A 25744-nucleotide genomic window follows, 5' to 3' on the forward strand; every position below is an offset into this window, starting at 1 on the left:
GGGCAACAGAGGCGATGCAGCAAGGCCATTCGGGCGGCGCGCGAGCGTACGTGGGCAAAGGATGCGACCCGCAGCGGCGGGACGACGTGATGCAGGCGGAACAGGCGGGCGGCTGGCCATGGAGCGACCTGGCCAATGCGGGCGTGGCGCCGCGCGACGGCATGCGCGGAGGCCGGGCCGAGCCAGCGTAGAGTGGGGCGTATCTGGTTAGTGTACAGGTGAGATCTGGCTATGGTATGACTAATGGTTTGACCATTGTTGACTAGCATCTAGCTAGCTTGCATAGATGGTATATGGAGTAGTGGATCGCCCGCTCCGGCCGGAGCAAAGCGCAACGCGGAGGGGAACGGATGCAAGCGGCGCATGGATGAATGCGGCCGACCGAAGCGAGGCCCCGCGCGTGGCGCGCGCGCGGACGGCCGCCGGCGTTGCAGTGGTGGTGACGAAGGCGGCGAGGCCGACGACAAGGACGCGCCGTCCCGCGCGGCCACTCCGGGGGCGGGTCAAAGTCGAGCCCCTGAGTGCTACCGGAGAGACAGCGCGACGCCACGACGGTGATGGCGAAGATGGTCCTGCCCAGACTACGAAACTAGTAGCAGCGCGGTGGCATAGTACCGCCCCATGGTGGGCGCCAAATGCCGTGGTATTCTCACCGGGGGGGGGGGGTGCAGGACGACATATGCCACAAGTTGGTGTAGTGCGTGGGCAAGACTGCTGCCGGATTATTCAGGGACGGGTATGCGAGTAGCACGCGCTAGTTTACCCAGGTTCGGGGCTCTCCGAAGAGATAACACCCCTACTCCTGCATGTCTGAGTATATATGTGGTATATCCGGTACAGGGTGCTCCTGGAGCTGTATCTGAGGTCAGTGCTGTAGGCATCTGGCCTCGTATATGCATATGAGCACAAGTGAGAGAGTGGCTAGCTAGTGGCTGAATGGAGTGGTCGTGGTGGTGCTTGTGTGCTCATGCGTGAGTGCCCATGAGAGTGTGTGGATGGATGGATGGCTAGCTATATATAGTGGGGGCTAGCTTAGGATGTAAGCCATCTAGGCATGGTAGCTAGCTAGCTAGTGGCATGATGGGGTGTCATCCTTGTCCCCTGGGTCACTTCATAAATAGTGCCCAGGGACAAGGGACACTGTACATGATGGCTGGGGTGACACGTGAACAGTGCCGGGTACGGTCGTCACACCGGGGTCACGTCAGGCTGCAGTTGACTTCGGACAGCCAGCTGGTTGGAGCAGTCGGCAGCCAGCAGCCGGCCTGATGGAGTAGTCGGCAGCCAGCAGCCGGCAGCCAGCAGCCAGCCTGGTGGAGCAGTCGGCAGCCAGCAGCCGGCAGCTAGCAGCCGGCCTGGTGGAGCAGTCGGCAGCCAGCAGTCGGCAGGGGCGGCGGGCAGTCGGCAACCAGCAGCCAGCAGTCGGCAGCCAGCAGCCGGCCTGGTGAAGCAGTCGGCAGCCAGCAGCCGGCAGGGGCGACGGGCAGTCAGCAGCCAGCAGTCAGCAGCCAGCAGTCGGCATCCATCAGCCGGCCTGGTGGAGCAGTAAGCAGCCAGCAGCCAGCAGCCATCATGGTAGTGTGGACTGAGGGGCTTTGCTAGCCCCGATGTCTTGATTTATTGTCTCGCTGTCTTCGGGGTATCCGTGTCCAATTACCACTAAAAAAGACACATCCGTGACATTTTGGGCCGAACGATTTTTTCCTGTCATAGATATGACACTTCTATGACGATAATTGTGACAAAACCTGGTATCATCATAGATGTGGTGGGCTCCTACTTCTATGACCAAAAATCATGACAGAAAATGGGCTTTTCGTCCTGGGCGGGCCGGAGACACAGCTGCATGACATTCTTTGGGCCGTCCATGACGGAAAAAACCATGGTAGAAGCGAGGGCGAGGAAAATTTCGAGGAGTTACCGGTTACGGTGGGAGGTCGGGGGCCGAGCGATGCGCGTTTCTCTCGTACACGTACGTGCGTGTGTGTGAGGCGTTGGCTCTAACTGAACCCGAGCGAGGCATTGGGCTCTAACTAAACCCGAGCGATTGCACTGCAGGTTACGCGTTACTGAACCCGAGCGATCACTGAACCCGATCGAGCGATTCCTTCGCTACCGCTGCTAACTGAAGCCGATCGATTGGATGAACAGTGAGTGTTGCGGGGGGGGGGGGGGGGTTGGATGAACAGTGAGCGGTGGCATTGCCTTTGGATGAACAGGACCCCGTGGTGTGGTAGAGGGCTGGATGAACAGTAGATGGTGGAGGGGTGCCTGTGGAGGGGTGATTGAACAGGACCCTGTGGTGTGGAGGGCTGGATGAACAGTAGACGGTGGAGGGGTGGTTGACCAGTAGCCGGTGGAGTAGTGCGCGGTGGAGGCTGGTTGAACAGGAGCCCATGGAGGCTGGAGGAGGTCGACGGTAGCCCGTGGAGGCTGGATGAGGTCGACGGTGGAGATGAGCAGTATCCCGTGGAGTCTTGTTTTGCGGTACGCCACACCCCTCCCGATGAACAGGACCCCCGTTTCGACCGTAGGAGGTCCGTTTCGTCTGTTTTGCGGTACGCCACACCCCTCCCGATCAACAGGACCCTCGTTTCGACCGTAGGAGGTCCGTTTCCTCCGTTTTGCGGTACGCCACACCCCTCCGATCAACATGACCCCCGTTTCGACCGTAGGAGGTCCATTTCCTCCATTCTACGGTACGCCAGGCCTCGTTTCCATCGCCTGTTTCGTCCAAGCCCTCCCGATGAACACGACCACGCATTCCGTTCCGACCCAGCCGGTTGGCTCCGACGCGTTCCGTTGCCTCCCGATGAACACGACATATTCCGTTGCCTCCCGATGAACACGACGCATTCCGTTGTCTCCCCATGAACACGATGCATTCCGTTGCCTCCCCATGAACACGACAACGACGCTGTTTCTCCGTTCCGACCCAGCCATGTACATGAGCCCTGGCCGTACGTATGCGCGAGTAGGCGTTCGAGACCCTGCCCGTATGTACACATATGTGGCCGTATTTTCTTTCTTGCACCCTGGCTACTGTACATACGTGTACATGCTACATGCGCGCCTCTACTACGACACGTGCGCACCTCTACTACGACACGTGCGCGCCTCTACATCGATCAGTATATACGTACACGTTCGCGACCAGAATGACAATGCTACGTACGCTTCGACCAGGTGGGTCCCGACTATCAGACACTTTCTTGCTTGCGAAGATGTAGCTGGTGGGTCCCAGCAGTTAGGGGGGTGAATCATTTTTTTTCCTGGACGCACTTCCTTGCGTGCGAAGGTGTAGCTGCTGGGTCCCAGCAGTCAGGGGGGCGAATCATTTTTTTGCCCGGACGCACTTCCTTGCGTGCGAAGGTGTAGCTGGTGGGTCCCAGCAGTCGAGGGGCAAATTGTTTTTTTTCTGGACACACTTCCTTGCGTGCGAAGATGTAGCTGGTGGGTCCCAGCAGTCAGGGGGGCGAATCGTTTTTTTCCCGGACGCACTTGCGTCCGAAGATGTAGCTCGTGGGTCCCAGCAGTCAAGGGGTGAATCATTTTTTTTTGCGAAATACGGTGGCCCATCCGGTGGGTCCCCGCTGTCAGGTGGAGAAATAATTATTTTGCGCGTAATAAGGAGGCACTTCCTTGCGGCTGCCGTGGACCCAACTGTCAGCCTCTCCACATACATTCCACGTCCGATGGAAGTGGTTCCTTGACCACGTTGACCACGCCGCGCTGAGAGCACCAGGGTGATGGACGACGGCGAGGCCTAGGAAGGGGACGACGCGGAGCCGGGGAAGACGCGACAGTGGATGCACACGCGGAGAGGAGTACGAGGGTTCACTAGTTCGGCTGCGCTGCCGTCGCCGCAGAATAACAAGGGGTGTGGGTGAGTGGAGGGATGGCCTGACCAGCGGTGGAAGTAGTAGGGGGCGGTGAGGCCTCCGCGGCAGCACAGCCGGCCATGGGAGGCAGGAGCAGGCGGCACGACCGGCGCTACTTTGGGCGGCTGGAGCAAGAAGACCAAAGATTGAAGAAGCACGACGGCCGTTGGATGGACATCGTACGGTCACTGAAGCTAGAATCGTTTATATTGACTAAGTTGACAAAGCCCTTGGTACATCAACTTAGTAGGCCCACAGGTCAGCTTCCAAAACGGTGCGCCCCAGATGTCAGGGGAAGGAATCATTTTTTGGGCGGGTGAAGCTAGAATATCCGAGATTGAAGAAGAAGCACGGCATCCGTTGGATGGACATCCAACGGCCACTGCTGCTAGAACCGTGTGTTGACTATAAGTTAACAAAGCCTTGCATACGCATCAACTCTGTTTTTTTAGGGGATGCGTCAACTTAGTAAGGCCAGAAGTGTGTGGCAGAGAACTTATAGCCCATTTGAGATTTGTAAGAATGTGTAGCCCATTTTTGAATTCTAATGGAATTTACTACAACCCATTTACAGTTTGTTAAAAGTACAACCCATTTCAACCAACTGTTCAAAAACAGAATTCAATAAAATTTCCCACATTTTGATGGGATCCGAAATATTTTTATCCCGAAATTTCTAGTCAGATTAAATAAAATTTCAATATAAATTTATATTACGTAAAAATCCAACGAAACATTGTGCTCGCAACAATTAATGAAATTGAAATTTTCAATATCCAAAAATAATATTTTATAAAGTAATCACGTGTTTGGTGCATTTTTTTATAGTTACTGCCCAGTTTTTATAATTACATCCCATTTATTATTTCTTAAAGCCCATTTTCTTGTTAAGCCTAATGCATCCCTCCTAGTAAAGATTTGCAACCCAGCGGGGCGGAGAATAACAACTTGACCTTGCCTGGGTATTCCTAAAAAAAAGTATAGCTGGGCTAGCCATTTTCAGCTTGAAAATAATAATTTAATATCAGGGTTGGATATCTACCTGGGCTAGACGGGCCATAGCCCGCCCAGTTAATACCTGCAGCGATGTTTTCATCGTTGTTCAAAGGAGAAAAATTAATATCTGGGCTAAACATTGAAAAACTCTGCAGTGCTCACACCTCAAAAACACAAATACTGCTCGAGCTGCTTGGTCCCAGCTTTTTGTCGCTTCTTGTGCAATTCTTTCATTGATTGACTACTCCCTCCTTTCTGGTTTATAAGGCTCAATTCAAAAATCTCACCAACCAAGATAGATGATGAGTGGTGGAATATTTTTTGTAGTTTGCAAAAGCACGCAATTAATGCTCTTGTTTTCCTCAAAAAATTATGTTTACAAATGCATTAATTGCAATGCATGCATGCATGCATTGGTCAGTTTTCTCTTAATACTTGCATGCAATGATTTAATGCACCTTGAAGTCTGAACATGTGATGGGGAACAACCAAATTGAGCCTTATAAAATGGAAAAACTAAAATTTTGAGATAAGCCCTATAAACCGGAAAGGAGGGAGTACTACATAGGTTGACAATGCTGTGGGACCGTCATGTCAGGAAACCAGGAGGAAGCAAAATAAATTATAGTTATATATATATAATAAGGAGGCATTTGCGTACGTGAGGCTATGGACCTGGTGGGTCCCCATTGTCATCCTCTCCAAGCAAAGTCATCTCCTCGCCCACGCGCGCTTTTCGCCCGAAATAGTTAGTGCCGCCCGCCCTGCTTCCCGGTGCAGGCGATTGCTCCGCCTTCAAATGACACAAGTGCCATCCGTCCGTCCATCTACCTCCCAGATTAATGATACGCGGTTGCCGAGGCGGCTACTCCGGTGCCACACGTCCGTCCCTCCGCCCGCCCACCATTGCTATATAAACTGCTGCGCCGGCCATAGTCGTAGTCATCCGCATCCGTTCCCTTTCTCCTGTCCACACCACTACTGCCCACCATGGCTTCCTCGCACTCCAGCGCTCTTCGGGACGGGCGGACGACGGACCACAAGGAGATGGCAGCCATTGCTGCCGACCGGCTGGCAGGCAGGCAGCCAGAGGACGATGACGTCCCAATGGAGAACATGGTAGTCGACGATCCGGCGCCAACCCCCTCCTCCGCGCCATCCTCGCCGGTGCATTGCACCATGACCATCGGCGAGGCCCGTGCCCAATATATGGACAGGGTGAGGCAGATGTGTGAGGAGCAGTTCCGGGAGGCACAGGCCGACACCGCCTACAACCACCATCTCCTCCAGGAGCACCTGCAGGCGGAGGAGGAGATCTTCGCGGAGCGGGCGGAGCAGGAGGCGCTACTCGACTCGTACCGCTCCGCACGCAAGGGCCGCCTCGAGCGCTGGCGGTACCGCATGCAGGTGGCGGAGGCTGCGGCCGCCTACAAAGAGGCTAGCAAAGAGGGCGATGAAGCGGGCGAGGCGCTGTTTGGCGAGACCGAGGACGAGGCAGAGGACAATGCCGGCTCCGACGAGTCCCCGCTCCGCTGACGTCGATGAGGCCCTGCTCCGCCGAGGCCCCGCGGCGCCAACAACGAGGCAGAGGACACCGCCGGCTCCGCCGAGGCCCCACCCCACCAACAACGAGGCAGAGGACATCGCCGGCTCAGCCGAGGCCCCGCCCTGCCGGCAACGAGACAGAGGACATCGCCGGCTCCGCCGAGGCCGCGCCACATAGAAAACGAGGAAGAGTAGAATACGGTAGGTCGCCGCCGCTCGGGTCCAAGTAAGGCCACCGCTGCTACCCTCCAGTTGAAGCCAAGCTAGGCGGGTTGACCATTGACGGCCGGTTAGCTTCTTGGCGGCGACGTGGAGTCGGAGAGCTGCGCTGGAGAAGAACACTGCTTCTACTTAACTGCTGGTGCAGTTGGCTGACTGACACGTGGGCCCAACAGGCCACATGTCAGTTACGCAACTGCACCTATAGTTAAGTCACCGAAGCTTCTATTCGGCTCAGCGGGACACAGGTGGGTAGCTTCGGTTAATTAATTATACCTCCAGCGCACCCCTTTTTAGTTGAAGAATGTATGAAATGTAATGAAATCCGGCATGTTTATATGAAATCCGACCGTGTATGAATGAATTTATTTCGATTAGTTCAAATTCCTGTATCACTAGCATTGGATGAACATGCAAAACAATACGTACTAGCATTATTCCCAGGGTGATCACCTCGTTTGCAGCAGTTTCACATGTACTCCCTCCGGTCCTTTCTAGTCTGCATACAAGTTTTGTCTGCAGTCAAAGTATCTCTACTTTGACCAATCTTATACAAAAAAGTATGCACTTTCACAATGTGCAAAGTAAAAAGGAACAGAAGGAGTACAAAGAGTTTGAGCAGCTTTTTAGCGTTTCTGTACATTGCAATCAAACACACAGGCCTGGCAATTCGTAGAGAACATTCAAAACAATCGATGATTATGCATCTCAGCGACTCACATGTCAGAGGCAATATTTACTTCACAAGTAAAGAATAAAGAAAAAAATTGATCGACGCTGCTGACAGCAAAGGGCGTCCCATTCGAAAATATCAAACGCATGTCTTGCTAAAATCAATGAGCAAAATTTTACAAGGTTGTCCCATTCCAAAATATCAAATGCCTACGATTGTGGAATGGGCAGGGTTTGCCATCAGTTCGGACATTGACATGGCGCCTCGTGCTAAATAAACCAGCTGTTCTTTTTGTGCAGTTCCACCAAAATCAACCAAATTCACGCGTAGCTTGTATGATTTCACCCTTATATGTTGCAACACCTTGAACTTATTGGCACCTCCTTTCTTGTGGTGGAAATGAATAATTCGATGTCTTCATGAACATTTTGTGTAGTTCCCATTGAAATCAAGTTGAGCACCCCTGTTTACACAAATACAAAAAAGTGATTAGTATAAAGAAGACTGTACTATGAATTGACAGTTTCAGCAGGCACATACATGGTCCATGTAGAGCACACTTTTAGAAAAATGGAACTCACCAGAAAGAATCCTAGAACAACATTGTACTCGCGCATCACAGCAAAAAATGGAGATTTGTCAGTCCTTCTGAGCTGAAGTTAGTTTGGTCTTGTGGGGAGTAATGTAACCATCCTTCAACTACTCCTTCTGATGAGAAGATAGACATGGCTTCTTCATCCTGGCATAACCGGAACTAGTCACTTCACGTACTCCATATTCTTCTTCAGAGGAAGATGATCCTGTTGTGCAAAGACAAGAGGACTACTAAATGCTAGCATCCCTATTTGCTCAAAAAAAGGAAAGGAAATATTTAAAACAACACAGATGAAGCACTTCTCAAGGACAATATCACTTCTTCATCACAGTATCTAAACAGTAGCACAACACCAATAGAGATGACAAAGCTCAATTATATGGATGAAATCAGTGGGCGAGTACCAACCTTTGTCAAGAGGCTTATTGTGTAGAGCATACAGATGAAGCACTTCTCCGGAACCATCTGTTGCTATCTACGGTTGTGGCCATGCTTACTATATACTCCTCGATTAGTTTAATGTTTCCAACATCTTCTTGTGCAGTTCCACTAAAATATATGGTATCTTCAAAGAAGATCCCTGTTTGCACAAGTTGAGATAATTACATATTACATTAAGAGTGGCATCAAATAAGTGGCAAAACAATTGCTCATTCTAGCCATAGCAATAAATTAAGATGCAAAACTATATCATTACTTGTGTCATCACAGTTCCAGTGCTTCATTACAGCACCGGGAGTTGATTTTTGTTTTTCTTCCACTTGTTCTTCCCCTTCATCACTTGGTTCAATAACAGACAAGCTCCGCCTTCAATGTAAGATTTGGCATGTCAATTAGGGAGCACAAGTATAGTACTAAACTTAATTTTTTGATGAAATTGGAAAAATACAGGCCAGCAGTTGTGAAATATCCTTATCTTACCTCAACGGGATATTACGGTGCACATACAGATTGGAAGTCTTGTCTCCATTTGTGCAGTTCACTAAAATCAAGCAACATTATCGTACAAGTAGCACAACATATGAAAGCACACTACAGAATCATGTGAAAGAAGGCTAGTACTGACCTCTCATGATGCGGAATTCAAACAACTCACAAGAAGAAGATCTGAACCAAATTTTCCTTAACGGATAGGAAGTAAGATATCTTCTTGTGTAGTTCCACTAAGATCAAGCAATCAAGCAACGTTGTCGGTGTGACATTTTGGTTGAACTACACAAAACACTCTTAAAACAAAAGTGTTCTGTGTAGTGCAACAAAAGGTCACAATGGCAACGAGGTGAAGTAGATAACTCTGTTTACACAGAGGTGCAAAGGAAACAATTAGTGGTCAATAACGGTGGATGACACAGAAGCCAACAAAAAGAAGCATCTACCTTATCTAAATGGGAAATAAAGCAAGACAGTAGCATTTCTCAAATGGTGGCATTGATTAATATTAACATAGAGATTATATTAACAATAAAATTCGTTAAACATGTAATTTGCTTTTAACTGTGGCATTGCATCAATTTTCCAGCGGCATTATTAGAGGGTGTTTGTTTACAGGGACATTTTGGTGTAGGGACTAAAAAAACTCCATGTCAGTCCCATCTAAACCAAACAGGAGGGACTTTTAGGGACTAAAAGTGGGCATTTGGGACTAAAGAAAGAAGACCCCGAGGGAGTCTTTTTGGGAATTTTTCCAACAGTTGCCCCTGCCACGCATCGCACCTTGTCTCTATTAGTTCATTACTAGGGGTAACATGGTATTTTAGCATGTCATTTAATAACCTCTAGTCCATGTTTAGTCCCTGGAATCAAGCCGGTAGGTACTAGGGAGTTTTTAACCAAACATGGCCTTAGATTAACAACAGCTAATGAGTTGCACGGGACAGTGGACGCACCAGCACCATGTGCATCTACCAATGTACTGTGGTCATGCACAGTCTGTTGCAACAAAGAACAAACAACCAAGGAGCATATTTGTGTTGGTCCCAGTTTTGTTATCTTTAGACACCTTTCCCTATGTGAGCGCAGCAAATCTAGTCCTGCTCAAACTATACAGCCTTGTCCCTTCCTTTCCTTTTTGAACTAGTACTTTTGCCCCTTCCTTTCCTCTTTGAACCACGTCCTAGATTTATGCGATACAACTTTCCCCCATTCCTTTCCTCTTTGAACCACGTCCTAGATTCATGCTATACAACTTCCCCCCTTCATTTCCTCTTTGAACCACGTCCTAGATTCATGCTATATACAACTTTTCCCACTACTTTCCCCCACTCCTTTCCTCTTTGAACCACGTCCTAGATTCATGGTATACATGCAGCTAGAGAAATGCATGTGGAGTAAGTAAATTATACCTTAAGGTTCTTAGGGCGTGGTTCGGTGGGCGATGGGACGGCGGCGAAGAAGAAGGGGTCGGAGGCCCTCCCGCGCCGCCGCTGGGTGGAAAGTGAACAACTGCGCTGGTAGTCCCTCACCGATGGCGACATCGTTAAGCCTCCTTCCCTTCCCAGCGGACGAATCCTGCCGGCTCTTTGAGCAGCAGTGAGGGGAGAGAGAGGCCAACGAAGTCTTGTTTAGATCTGAGAGGGCGAGAGAGTGTGAAGAGAGCAACTACAAGTGCTGAGGCTCCAGCGGGAGAGGGCGAGAGAGTGTGAAGAGAGCAACTACAAGCGCTGAGGCTCCAGCGTGTATATATATACTGGAGAGATAGTGTGAAGCGTGCAAACCCTAGAAAACATTTTGACCAGTCAAAGAATCCTCCTGGCACAAATTATGCTCAAGTGTAGTTATCGAACCCGAGACCTCAAGTTTGATGAGTGAACAGGCTAACCAGCTACACAACCCTCCCATTATGTTCAACGAGAGGGAAATAACCTTTTATACATTCCTGCATTCGTGTGACAAGCATGCCGTGTTTTTTTGTGTGTGGGAGTCCTTGGGATTTCAATCATAATCGTGTCATGTGGCTTTGGTGGTAAGACTATCCACAGTGGTGCAGAAATAATGCAGCCTTAGTCACCTTACCTCTCTCCACGTAGTACGTTGGGTCCCACCAGTCAGAGGGTGAAACAAACAAATTAATAAGAAAAATTAAAAGCGCCAGCGGTGTTTCTTACCTCACACATCTCACTACTGCTCGGGAACACTGTCCAATTGATCCCTCTGTTCACTCACGTACTATTTTAAGTGAATCCTTATTATAACATGCACACAAATTTTGGGCACTTGTATTCGACTTAAGTCAGTGTGCCATCGTATCTCGTATACTTACTATTCCCTCCGTCTAGGTGTAATAAGTCACGTTAGAAGGTGCAACGGGACCAAGGTGTGTGCGTGTGTGCGTGTGTGTGTGTGTGTGTGTTTAACAACATGTGTGTGTGTTAGAGAGAGGGACATATCAACCTACTCCTACAGAGAGATGTTGTGTAGTGTACGATTTTAGCCGCGAGAGTCGGTGCATCCTCTCGTTTCCGGGCGTGTCCGGTAGGGACATGCGGACAACTGCCACGCCCGCTCCTGACCAGCCTAGCCCACCCAAAGCCCCTCCATCGCCCCCGCGCGCTTCCGGCCTGAAAAGGTCAGCGCCGCTCTAAAGAATCGGTGCTGCATTCATGCCCGGGTAGAGCGGACGCGACCTCTCACTGGCACAAGAGTGATGGTTGCTTCATCCGTCCAACTTACTGCTGGGTCTATGTGATTTGACGGCTCATTGGTCTTTATTACTGAGGTGGTAGGACTTCTAGATGTCCCACGCTTTCGGTGAAAGGAGGTACTACTACTAGATTACAATTTTCTCCATTCTTACAGCGGAGGTGTGCAAGAGCAGTGAAAACACACAGACTCAGTGATTACATGGCCCACCTCACACTATCACCGTGCGACACCTAACTCTTTACATAGTACTCCCTCCGTTCCTAAATATTACTAGATGAGTCCCCGTGCGTTGCCGCGGAACAGCGGTATATCTCTCTGCGCAAAATTATCGATTTCATAGAACTAAAAAAACTCTATAACCGCATGACAAATGTGGTAGCCAAACTAAATAAACTCCCATCATCATTTAGATCATCCCATGTAAGGAAAAAAGATCAGCCAACTCCTACTGCATAATGGGATTATATTTTTCTTTTTGACATGTTAATGGGACTTAAAAGCTCACTTACATGCATGCTACCGGTGCATGCTTGCATGCAGACATGTTGATCTGATTTAAAACCCACTCACATGCATGTGCCACGGTATTTCTGCATGCTTGCATGTGGCTTAGTGCGGAGCCTCTCAATGTCTAGATTAGACGGCTATTATGGACAGATTTACTTCAACTAACGTCTACATCAATTTTGATGATGTGGCTCAACGAGAGGATAGAGAATTCCTAGTAGTGGGGGCTAGCTATTACTAGTAGATAAGTCTTTGTAGAGATTCCACTACATATGGAACAAAATGAATGAATCTACACTTAAAATGCATCTATATACATCCGCATGTGGTTCATGGTGAAATCTCTACAAAGACTTATATTTAGGAACGGGGGAGACGGCGTACTAAGCAAGCTTCTCCTCATTCTGTGAGTTGACAGGACACATCAAAAGTACTCCAATGTATAGAGCATTGCCTCTAAGGTAGGCCCCACATGGTTTGCCTCTTTTTTTTAACATAACACGTCAAGTCGCAATTTGTTTGTTCACCCGTGGTAGACGATCCTCCCTCCACCAAGTGGACAACCAGTACACGTGCCAAATTACCACGTGGGCTGCCTTTTTCGTACAGAAATGAGGTCCACCGTGTACCCGCGCGGGTGTGGTTGAGAAAGAGACGGGAGTATGTGCGTCGTGCATGCACCTCTTATCTTCGTGCATGTCCCCCACCTATGTGGGTGTGTGTGAGAGATACAAACTGTGTTCGTGAGTGTTTTTTGTTTTGGGGTGGGGGTGGGGTGGGGGGTTGATTTCGTGAATTATTTATGGGAATATGTGTCGATGACATCTCAAACAAAATTTTGCATGCAATGTGTGTGAAATGGAGGCCTATCCATATCATACATAGAGGGTCGGGCAATCCACGAGAAGAGAGGGAGGGGTCATAGCTATCGATAGAGTCGAAGAGAGGATCAAGTGGGTGGGTGCGAGATCGATGAAGAGAGCCATCGAAATTGTGTGTGTGTGCAAGTCAAAGATATAGGGCGACTGGCCTACCGGAACGTTAGAGGGCACATGTCAAGTTTGTGTGTGGTAGGGAGACATGACTAGAGCGCTCGATGTATCGGTGTGTGTGTGGGGGGGAGGGGGGTGGGGAGAGGGGTAGGCAGAGGCCTAACTATAGAGGTAGAACGACTCGTATATGTGTTGAGAAGGAGAGACCCAGCTATGTCTTGAGGGAGATCGGTCGACATCCATACATAACTGAAGGACGGGAAATATGATGGGACAGAGAGAGAGAGAGAGAGGAGAGAGGGAGGGAGAGGGGTAGAGTGCTGGATGGGTGATGGAGTTGCTTCTCGAAGATGGTGGGAGAGGCCTACTAGACAAACTAAGGGTGGAACTGCAATGTTATCAATAAGAGGGGGATGTGTTTCTGTGTGTGCCTGTGCGTGATAGATCTGTCGGGACACATCCATGGATGATGAAGGGGAACCATGTGTTTGGTAAGCAAACCTAACTAGATCGGTAGGTCAATTGTTGTTTGTCGGAGGAAGGGAGAGACACAACTAATGAGGTAGATCTATTGACGTGTGGGTAAAAATGAGTTATAAGGACCTAGCTAGCTATATGTATAGCAAGAGATCGGTCGGTGTACGTCCATTTGCTAGAGGCAAATAAGGCCCAGCGAGATGGATATACAAAGAGAATGGAGCTAGGAGGTGGTGCGAGAGGCCCAACTACTAGCTAGATAGGGGGAGGAGTGTGCGGTTGTGAGATCGATGAAAAGAGGGGCGAGAGTTTACACGTGTGTCTGACCGTATGAGAGACACGAGGCAAGGACACATAAAGGAGGAGATTGAAGGTGTGTGTGTGTATGTTGTAGGCAGGCATCGTTGGAGAGGTTTATCGATTGGTGTGTGTCCGAAAGGAGTTGTGGAGACTCTGGGAGAACGACCTAAAGAAAAAATTAATGTGCCCAGTGTATAGAATGCCGAAGGAGGGGGAGGGTGAGGAGGGCGTGTGCATGCATGAGAGAAAGTTAGTGGTAGCTACAAAGGTTAGAGGATTGTGTGGGTGTAAGAGACTAACCAAGATCATAATTTGATATGAAAGCGGATTCATATATTTGAATAGGAGATCATAGTGTTTTAAACATTGCATGCATGAATATAGCGGCGATACACGTGTTGTGCACATGTTATACCATAATGTGATAATGCATGGCATTTGCAACTCACAGCTAAATGCCGAACAATCTAAACCATACTATACATCAAACAATCTCACATTTTATTTGAATTTGTGATAATGTGTGGCGTTTGCAGCTTACAACCAAATATCGAACAATCTAAACAATACTATATATCGAACATTCTCACATTTTATTTGAATTTGTGGTAATGTGTGGTGTTTGCAACTCACATCTAAATACTTGTAGGCGTAGGGGGCGGGGCACCATACATAATGTGATAAACACATTATACATATGAGACATGGTTTAGCTTATGAAGATCTAGCTAGGGCTAGAAATGTAATGTGATTTGAAATCAAAATAAAGTGGATTCAAAAAATATAGTTCGAGTTCATATAGTACACATAGTTCATATGTAACTCAAGACTAATCATGTGGTGTGCTGTGAAGATAATACACAAACGATGGTTTAACTTGACAACAATGATGATTGTAGATCTTATTAAAACAGAGAAACGAATTCAAATGCTTTGACTTCACAACAATCATTACTGTAGATCTTATTCAAATAGAGAAACGAATTCAAATTTAGTTCATATTGAAGCGGTAGTATATACGTTTGGAATGCACTAAAACGTTCATTTGAGTAGTAGGTTGCATGCATTATACACATAGCGAAATATTTTAATTGAACATAACATGAATTCAAAGTTATGAATGAAATTTGTAGTGCGCATTGATTTGGTACAGTACACGTTAGGCTTGTCCAGAAATTTCAACCTGCGCCTTGTTAGCCTGAAATAATATGATATATCTTTGTCTTGTTGTGCTCTGACAACTCCCTCCATCTCAACCCGCGCCTTGCTATTCCGAAATTACAATGCGCGCGAAAACTCCCACCTCCTGTGAAATCCCGACACGCGAAATGCCCGTGGTACCCCTGAACTGAAAGAACCACCTCAAATCGGTGGGGGTACTTTCGTAACTTACCCCACATTTCGGACAAGCGCGTCTCTAAGCCATGGTTCCCCACTGCCATCCCATCCGCCCACCCATTCATACACCGAGGCCGCGAAAACCCGCGACAAAACCCCACACCCTGCTCCGTCTGCCACCCAGCCGGAGCCTCTTCCTCGACGATGTCATCCACAACAACACCTCGACGTCCCTCATCCACCGTATCAGATGAGGATCCGTCGTCGATCTCATCGTCCCGCCGGTTCAGCCACCCCATCCTCCACCTCCAAGGAGGTGCCCCGACGTTCCCCTCGTCTTTCGCGCCACCTCCATTCCCACACCGCCGTCTTCACTTGCACCACCAGAAGAGCATCATCATCACCGTTTCCTCGGATGAAGCTACGGCCTAATCGGCGCCACCAAAGAGGTTGTACACTAATCGCCACATTTTCTTCTTGATTCGATCTCACGGTGCTGCCGGCGCTCGGTCCGAGCCGACACGGCACGGCTCCATCCACGACGGCGTCGCCAGCCACTTCCTCCACGGCGCCGCTCCCTCGGCGGTGACGTCCACATCAGTAGGAGCTGCTGCTGCTTTAGCTCTCGCTCGCGCTGCTGCTCTGCTCTTGCTCTCGGTCCCCTGCCTGGTCTGCTCTTGCTATTGCTCTTGCTCGCGTTGCTGCTCTCGCTCTTGCTCTTGCTTGCGATGCTGCTCCGATTTAGCTACACTTCAGTCGACTGAATCGACTTTTGGGTCAGTCGATTTTCAGGGATCGGGGGGGGGGGCTCACTAGGGTGAAGGAAGAACCAGCCCCAACGGGGAGGGGGGCTCGCCGGAGAGGTACCCCACTATCTATCTTAGGGTTCAGGATGGGGGCGGTGGTCGCCGGCGGTGGCGTGGGGATCGCCTGAGAAAAAGCTCGGCACGAGGGGCCTAGAGGGATGGCCGGGGCGGCGGCAGACCGGCGGTGGGGAGTGTTTTCAGGGCGGGCAGGGCGGCGCACCGCCGGCCACGGGCGGCGGGGGGGGGGGGGGGCTGCTGTTTGGCCGGTGGTGGCTGGCGGCTCAGGGGGGTGGAGGTTGAAGATGAACCACAGACCCTTGATTTTGTATCCAACGGCTGCAAAGTCGACTGACCAGAGATGAAAAAGTCAGTCGACCGACGTGTAGCCTCACCTTGCTAGTGCGTTCAGTTTCGACAGCAAAATTCAGTTTCGACAGCAAAATTCAATTTCGACAGTTAAGTTTAGTTTCGACAGTTAAGTTCAGTTTCGACAGTTAAGTTCAGTTTCGACAGTTAAGTTCAGAGATGATCGGCTGATGTATTTTACATCTAGCACTGTGTGGTTATGTATTTTACGTCATGTATTGGAGATGCTATTAGAATTCCACTCAGGTTAACGTTGTTCGTTGTCTCTCTTGTCCTGCTTCAGCCTCGGCGTCGTACAACTCACCGGAGCTGCTCCAACGACGAAACCCTCCATCACAGCGGAGCAGTAACTCGGGCTCCATCTCTAGACGCCTAAGATCTTCTTCCCCTCCTCCGAAAGCAAAGTCAGCCGGAGCATCCTCACCGGTCAACCCAATCACGCTGAGATCGACATGGCTTCGCCAAAGAGGTTGTACACTTGTTGCATCTCTTTTTTTCTCTACATGTTATATATATTGTCCACTGAGCACACGGATTTGTTCCTTTAGTGTCTCCTTGAAAGAAAAAACGTAGGAATTTTAATTTTCACTTGTCCTCCTTTTCAAATTCCTATTCATGAAGCACAAGACTAAGAGATAGTAGCATAATAGCATTATAACCGTACATTTTCTTGTGCTTTGATTTAATCTCACCATGCTTCTTTGCATCCTGTGATCTTCCAATTGTTGTGAATCAAACACCCAGATTGGCAGAAATCCTGTGTTTTTAAATTCTCTGTTTTGCACGTGCATTCCTATCATATTCCTGTCTATTTCCTATCCCTGCATTGTTGGGATCCTCTAATTCAAACGAGCCCTTACAGAATTACTTCTCTTACAGATAGTTGTTAAAGAAAACCTTGCATGGTTTGTCCCGCTCCTGCTGCGCCGCCTTCCACCCCAGCTCAGCTGCCTCAACGATAGAAGGGTCCAGCACAACAGGGATCCGGCCTCCAGACTGTCTTTCGCCGCCTCAGATCTTCTTCCCCGCCGCTGGCAGCCATGAAAACTGCATTACCATCATCAACCGAGCAGATGACCTCGAGGACTACACGGGTCCACAAGAGAGGTCACACTCTTTCGTGTCTGCTTACGTTATGCATCGCTTAATATTACATGCTACTTTATCGTCCTGTTCACCGATTAGACTCTGAGTCAGCTCCAAACTAATGGTCAAACTTGAGTTTTTAAATGGTTGTGGGGTACATATCGGGGCCACTATCAATAGTATCTATCTACTATCTAGTTAATCTCCGGTGTCTACTATGAGTTTCATGCTGGGTGGGAAACAAACAGTAAAGAAGCCATTATCTGTATTTTTTAACTAAAGCCATTATCTGCCTGCTATTATTGGTTTTGGGTCTATCCATAGGTTGCTACCATCACTCTGGATTTCTGCATGCACTCCTTACATAATCTCACTATGTTTTATTCCTATGCATGACAGTTATTGTAAACAATGGAACAGAACATGTAGAGCAAAAGAGACGATCCTTGCATGGCAATAAAATTTCATGCAGATGTCGCTCCATGGTAGGCGCGAAGGCAGCGCCCTCCACGCATTTCGGATTGTAATCGAGAAGAAGATATCTATTCTGAGGGGGATTCAGAAGGAGAAGACAACTCCTATTTACCCCCTGAGGTCTTCGCTCTAACTTGGCATGCTGATGTTGGTTATATCATGCATATGGTGTCTTGCATTGCTTACTTTATACATCAAATATGTCATCTACTTAGTTTAGACATCCTTTGTGCGAATGCCACTTGTTTAGTTTATTCATCGTTTATGTGAATTATGCAACGCCATCTTGTTTAGCCAGGCATCATATATGTGAATTTTGCAATGCCATCCTGCTTAGCCAGTCATCTTATATGTAAATTATATCAGGCTATCCTTTTTTTCGTTACATATTACATTTGTCAACAATGTTAATACATTCAACTGCTCTTCGTGTGCATCATCATTTGACACGGTGATGGCAAATTCTGGAGTGAAAACAAGGTCTCCAGAGCAGACTATGCTATCTGACGAAGCACATATCTCCATGGTTACGGATAGCTCCTCAGAGGAGGATTCAGAGACAGATGACCAGTCCTATTCCCCCCGAGGTGTATGCTCTAACTTGGCAGGGTTATGTTGCTCATATCGTGCGTATGGTGTCTCGCATTGCTATGTCATTTGATTAGTTTAGACATGCTTTGTGTGAATGCCACCTGTTCAGTGTCTAATTACCATATATGTGAATTATGCATTGCCATCTTGTTGCAAGACATTATATATGTGAATTATACAATGCTATCTTGTTGCAAAGGCATTATATATGTGAATTATGCAATGCCATGCTGTTTAGCCAATCATCATGTATGTGAATTATATCATGCTATCATTTTTTTGTATTATGTGTTCCATTTGTCGACAACGTTTGTATATTCAACTACTCTTCCTGTGCATCAGCCATTTGAAGCGGTGATGGAAGTATCTGGAGTGAAAACAAGGTATTCAGAATGGACAATGCTACCTGCTGAAGCAGACATCTTGCTAGTTACAGAGAGCTCCAGAGAGGAGGATTCTGAGACTGATGACCAGTCCTATTTCCCCCCTGAGGTCTATGCTCAAACTTGGCAGGGTTATATTACCCATGTCATGCATGTTGTCTTGCATTGCTTAGTTTTTACATCATATATGGATTGCCATCTGCTTACTTGCTTACTATATAAATCATATATTTGAATTATATCATGCCATCATGTTTACATAGTACATACACATCATCTATCTGAATTATGGCATGGCAACCCATTTAATAAAGACATCATATAGTTATATCATCTCATCCTATTTAGTGTTTACAGTCATCATATTTTGAATTATGGCATTCTATCTGTGAATGTATGTGAATTATGGCATGCCAACCTATTTAATAAACACATTATATAGTTATGTCATGTCATCCTGTTTACATAGTCTCATATTTTGAACTATGTCTTTCCATATTTTTTAGTTAGCCATCATAATGTGAAATTGTGTCATGCTATCTTGTTTAGTTAGCCATCATATATGTGAAATTGTGTCATGCTATCCTGTTTGGTTAGACAACATAAATATGAATTATTTCATGCCCTCTTTTATTCCCCACTATCCATTGCACCTGTCTATCATACAATGTCTATACTTTCAATTACTTTTCTTGTTTATCAGCCATTTGATTTGGAGAGCATGATGGCAGTATCTAAGGGAGTAACAACACGGCCTTCAGAAAAGATAGTGCTACCAGTTGATGCAGATAGAACCACGGTTGTACTTGCCCAAGGACCAGATCCACCACACATAACCCAGACTCTCGCAGATTGTACCCGTACCCAGTTGGACAGAGAACCAGCTACACCCCTTCTAACCCCAACCCTGGCAGATAGTAACCTAGTTCCAGTTGACACAACACCGTTGATACGTCTCCAACGTATCTATAATTTTTGATTGCTCCATGCTATATTATCTACTGTTTTGGACTATATTGGGCTTTATTTTCCACTTTTATATTATTTTTGGGACTAACCTATTAACCGGAGGCCCAGCCCAGAATTGCTGTTTTTTTGCCTATTTCAGTGTTTCGAAGAAACGGAATATCAAACGGAGTCCAAACGGAATGAAACCTTCGGGAACGTGATTTTCTCACCGAACGTGATCCAGGAGACTTGGACCCTACACCAAGGCATCGAAGAGGTGGTCACGAGGGTGGGGGGCACGCCCCCCCTAGGGCGCGCCCCCTGCCTCGTGGGCCCCTCGATGCTCCACCGACGTACTTATTCCTCCTATATATACATACGTACCCCCAAACGATCAGAACAGGAGCCAAAAACCTAATTCCACTGCCGCAACTTTCTGTATCCACGAGATCCCATCTTGGGGCCTGTTCTGGAGCTTCGCCGGAGAGGGCCGTCATCATGGAGGGCTTCTACATCATCATAGCCTCTCTGATGAAGTGTGAGTAGTTTACCTCAGACCTTCGTGTAACACCCTCGATGCGACTATATCTCCCACGTGTCGAGGCATGACTTAGAGGCATAATCGCATTGAAGGCATATGTCGCAAGTTAGGCAATCTTCACAACATCCCATGTAATATGAATAATAAAGGGGAGATAACATAGTTGGCTTACACTCACCACGTCAATCAAGTACATAAATAACATTACATCATCCAAACACTCATGGCCCGACTATGGCACCAAAATAAAAGAGAACCCAACATGCGACACGGTCCCGATCACCCCCAACTGGGCACCACTACTGATCATCGGGAAAGGAAACATAGTAACGTTGAGAGTCCTCGTCGAACTCCCACTTGAGCTCATACGCGTCTCCTGGAGCGGAATCATCAGGCCCTGCATCTGGTGTAATAGTAATCTGTGAGCCACAGGGACTCAGCAATCTCGCACCCTCGCGATCAAGACTATTTAAGCTTATAGGAAAGGCAAGGTAAATATGTGTGGAGCTGCAGCAAGCGACTAGCAAGTATGGTGGCTAACTTATTCGCAAAAGAGAGCGAGAAGAGGAGGCAAAGCACGAGCGAGAAACTAGAGAGCAACCTGCGCAAACATTACTCCAATACCGTGTCCGCTTCCCAGACTCCGCCGAGAAGAGGCCATCACAGTAACACACTCAGTTGATTCATTTTAATTAATTAAGGTTCAAGTTATCTACAACCAGACATTAACAAATTCCCATCCGCCCATAACCGCGGGCACTACTTTCGAAAGTTCAAATCCCTGCAGGGGAGTCCCAACTTAGCCCATGACAAGCTCTCACGGTCAACGAAGGAATAGACCTCCCCCCAAGGCGTTCCGATCAAACTCGGTATCTCGGTTACTCAAGACACTTTGACAGGTTAAAACAAGACCAGCAACACCGCCCGAATGTGCCGACAAATCCCGATAGGAGATGCACATATCTTGTTCTCAGGGCACACTCAGATGAGCCAGACATCGGGTAGGCCAGCCCAGAGTTGCCCCTGGTAGCCCCGGACATCGCTCGGTTGGACCAACACTCAGAGGAGCACTGGCCCGGGGGGGTTAAAATAAGATGACCCTTGAGTCTGCAGAACCCAAGGGAAAAAATGCTAGGTGGCGAATGGTAAGACCAATGTTGGGCATTGCTGGAAAAGCTTTAATCAAGGTGAACTATCAAGGGGTTCCCATTATAACCCAACCGCGTAAGGAACGCAAAATCCGGGAACATAACACCGATATGACGGAAACTAGGGCAGCAAGAGTGGAACAAAACACTAGGCGAGAGGCCGAGCCTTCCACCCTTTACCAAGTATATAGATGCATTAAGATAACATAGCAATATAATGATATCCCAACAAGTAAATAAAAGATGTTCCAACAAGGAACGGCCTCCAATCTTCACCTGCAACTAGCAACGCTATAAGAGGGGCTGAGCAAAGTGGTAACATAGCCAATCAACGGTTTGCTAGGACAATGGTGGGTTAGAGGTTTAACATGGCAATTTGGGAGGCTTGAAAGCAAATTGTAGGCATCGTAGCATTGGCATAGCAAAAGAGCGAGCAAACTAGCATAGCAAAGATAGTAGTGATTTCGAGGGTATGATCATCTTGCCTGCACAGTTGTTAGAGTTGACTGGATCCTCGAAAGCAAACTCAACGGGCTCCTCATTAGTGAACTCGTCTCCCAGCTCTACCCAAACAAGACAAACAAGCAACAAGGATACAATCAACCACGTGCAAACTCAAACAACACAATGCAAAGATGATATGCCATGCGGGATGCGATGCGGGATGCAAAATGCAAGATATGACAGGAAATGCATGAACCTGGCCTCAACTTGGGAATCCAAGTGTGCCACTGGAAAGATGAGATGAAATTTCTTGAAAACGATATAAAGAACGCCGGAATCGGAGTTACGGTTTGGAAATGGCAAGCGATTCAAAAATGACACCGGTCTGCGATTTACAGTAAGTAGGCATCTAAATGCAACGAAATGAACATGCTACAGCACCCAAACATGACAACAAAATACATGGCAGGGATGCACACAAGATGCTTAACAAAAGTCTAGCACTTAGCTACGGCCAATTCATTCATTAACAGGTTCAAACAAGCATGGCAAAAATGCATATGACAAACAGTTCTCAGACTTAGTGAAATCAACACTTGTTTGGAATTTCAGATCAGGTAGCCCTCTTCGGAGCAACAAAACTACATGCTACAGGATCTGAACAAGGCAAAGTAAAGCATGGCATGGAGCTACTCAAAGAGCTTAACAAAAGTCCCTTAGTGACCTTGAGCCAAAAGGGATCAGAAAATACAATTGCAAGCATGTGAACATGGCAAAAACATAATCAGTTCACAGACTTAGTGAAAATTGACACATGCTGAAACATAACTCAAGTAGGCAAGTTTACGAGCTCGATGCACTCACTACGGTGCAAGTCATGGCAAGACAAGCATACACCCATCAAGAAGGCACAAAATGCAAGCTAGACATGGCAAGAACAATAGCATAGCATGCACGGATCAACTACAACATCATCGGCAAAATTGCAAACAAGTTGACAATCTGCCCAGATTCACAAAGTAGTAAAAGTAGAGCTTGATTGACTCAAGCTAGGTTGCTCCATAATTGCAAACAAAGACATGGATGGATAGAGCACTACAATATTAACAAAACATCCTTACTAATCATCCTCAAAAGAGGCACGGATCACTAGGAAACAACATGAACATATGGCATCATGAGATAAACAGCTCCAGGACTTAGTGAAATTACTAAGTCCCTGAAAACGGAATTAGCAAGTGCACCACTTTGCAAGCTTGCACAAGTCACCACACACCTCACAAAAATACATGGGTTGCACCTCTGTAAAGATGACAAAACCCTTAACAAAACACATGTAGAGCATTAGGGCATAGCATGCACACATTAATCATGGCAAAAATGACAAAAACCTAAATGGAGCAGCAGATCTGACAATTAACTCAAGTAGCCCTCTTCTAACAGCATTTCGGGCATCAAGATGAACTCAAATGGAAATGATGTAAAGGAATGAAATGATGTACTCTCTGAGATGAACATTTTTATATGTTATATGCATGAATCGGAGCTACGGATGCAAAGTTACGGAGCTACGAACAGGGGCATATGGACTGAAAAATTCCGAGGACTTAGTGAAATTTCGACCTCCGATCTAGGGTTTCCAGATCTGCACGCAATCCGAGGTGGCGGCGCGAGCACTGTAGCAGCTCGCCGAAAATGGCGCGGTGGTGGCCGGATCTCACCGGAGCGCGCTCGCCGGCGGCTCGGGAAGACGGGGGGCCGGGCCGGAGGAGGCCGGGCAGGGCGGCGGAGGCGGCGGCCATGCGGGCGGCGGTGCGCGGTGGCGGTTGGTGGCGGTGGCCGGGCGAGGCGGCGGCGGCGGCAGCTGGGCGAGGCGGCGGCGCGGGGCGCGGCGCGAGGCGGCGGCGGCAGCTGGGCCGCGGGGGCCTCGCCTGGGCCGGGCGGGCCGGCGGCGGTGGGAGGTGGCGGCTGCCACGTGGCGGCTTCAGAGTGGGGCGGCGGCTATGTCCGGCCAGGTCGGACAATGTCCGGCGCGGCGCGGGGGCGATTTAGGGTTTCGGGGAGAGGGGATCCGGGACATTTCGAGGGGGACCTATTTATAGGCATAGGAGGAGCTAGGAGAGTCCAAATGAGGTGCGATTTTCGGCCATGCGATCGTGATCGAACGCTCTAGATGATGGAGCAAAGTTAGGTGGGTTTTGGGCCAAATTGGAGGGGTGTTGGGCTGCAACACACACGAGGCCTTTTCGGTCCCTCGGTTAACCGTTGGAGTATCAAACGAAGTCCAAATGATACGAAACTTGACAGGCGGTCTACCGGTAGTAAACCAAGGCTGCTTGGCAAGTCTCGGTCCAATTTGGAAATGTTTAATCCCCACACATGAAAGAAAGGTAGAAATGGCCACCGGAGGAGAACGAAGCGCCGGAAAGCAAAACAGACAACGGGGAAAATGCTCGAATGCATGAGACGAACATGTATGCAGATGCAATGCACATGATGACATGATATGAGATGCATGACAACGACAACAACACACGGAGACAAAGACCGAACCCGAGGAAATAAATATAACTTAACGCCGGAAACGGCAAGAGTTGGAGTACAAATTGGGAAAGTTACATCCGGGGTGTTACACTTCGGGTCCATAGTTAGTAGCTAGATGGCTTCTTCTCTCTTTTTGGATCTCAATACAAAGTTCTCCCCCTCTCTTGTGGAGATCTATTCGATGTAATCTTCTTTTTGTGGTGTGTTTGTTGAGATCGATGAATTGTGGGTTTATGATCAAGTCTATCTATGAATAATATTTGAATCTTCTCTGAATTCTTTTATGTATGATTGGTTATCTTTGCAAGTCTCTTCGAATTATCCGTTTGGTTTGGCCAACTAGATTGGTAGTTCTTGCCATGGGAGAAGTGCTTAGCTTTGGGTTCGATCTTGCGGTGTCCTTTCCCAGTGACAGAAGGGGCGGCAAGGCACGTATTGCATCGTTGCCATCGAGGATAACAAGATGGGGTTTATTTCATATTGCATGAATTTATATCTCTACATCATGTCATCTTGCTTAAGGCGTTACTCTGTTTTAACTTAATACTCTAGATGCACGCTGGATAGCGGTCGATGAGTGGAGTAATAGTAGTAGATGCAGAATCGTTTCGGTCTACTTGTCACGGATGTGATGCCTATATACATGATCATGCCTAGATATTCTCATAACTATGCTCAATTCTGTTAATTGCTCAACAGTAATTTGTTCACCCACCGTAGAATACTTATGCTCTTGAGAGAAGCCACTAGTGAAACTATGGCCCCCGGGTCTATTCTCATCATATCAATCTCCATCACTTTAATCTTGTTTTGCTTTTTTACTTTGCCTTTACTTTTCACTTTGCATCTTTATACCAGAAATACCAAAAATATTATATCTATCAGATCTCACTCTCGTAAGTGACCGTGAAGGGATTGACAACCCCTAATCGCGTTGGTTGCGAGTAGCTATCGTTTTGTGCAGGTACGAGGGACTTAAGCGTGGCCTCCTACTGGATTGATACCTTGGTTCTCAAAAACTGAGGGAAATACTTACGCTACTTTGCTGCATCATCCCTTCCTCTTCGGGGAAAACCAACGCAAGCTCAAGAGGTAGCAAGAAGGATTCCTGGCGCCGTTGCCAGGGAGTCTACGCGAATAGTCAACATACCAAGCACCCATCACAATCCCTATCTCTCGCATTACATTATTTGACATTTGCCTCTCGTTTTCCTATCCCCCACTTCACCCTTGCCGTTTTATTCGCCC

This window comes from Triticum urartu, chromosome 2A (assembly GCF_056163025.1).
Source record: "Triticum urartu cultivar PI428250 chromosome 2A, HENAU_Tu73, whole genome shotgun sequence".
NCBI lineage: Eukaryota > Viridiplantae > Streptophyta > Magnoliopsida > Poales > Poaceae > Triticum > Triticum urartu.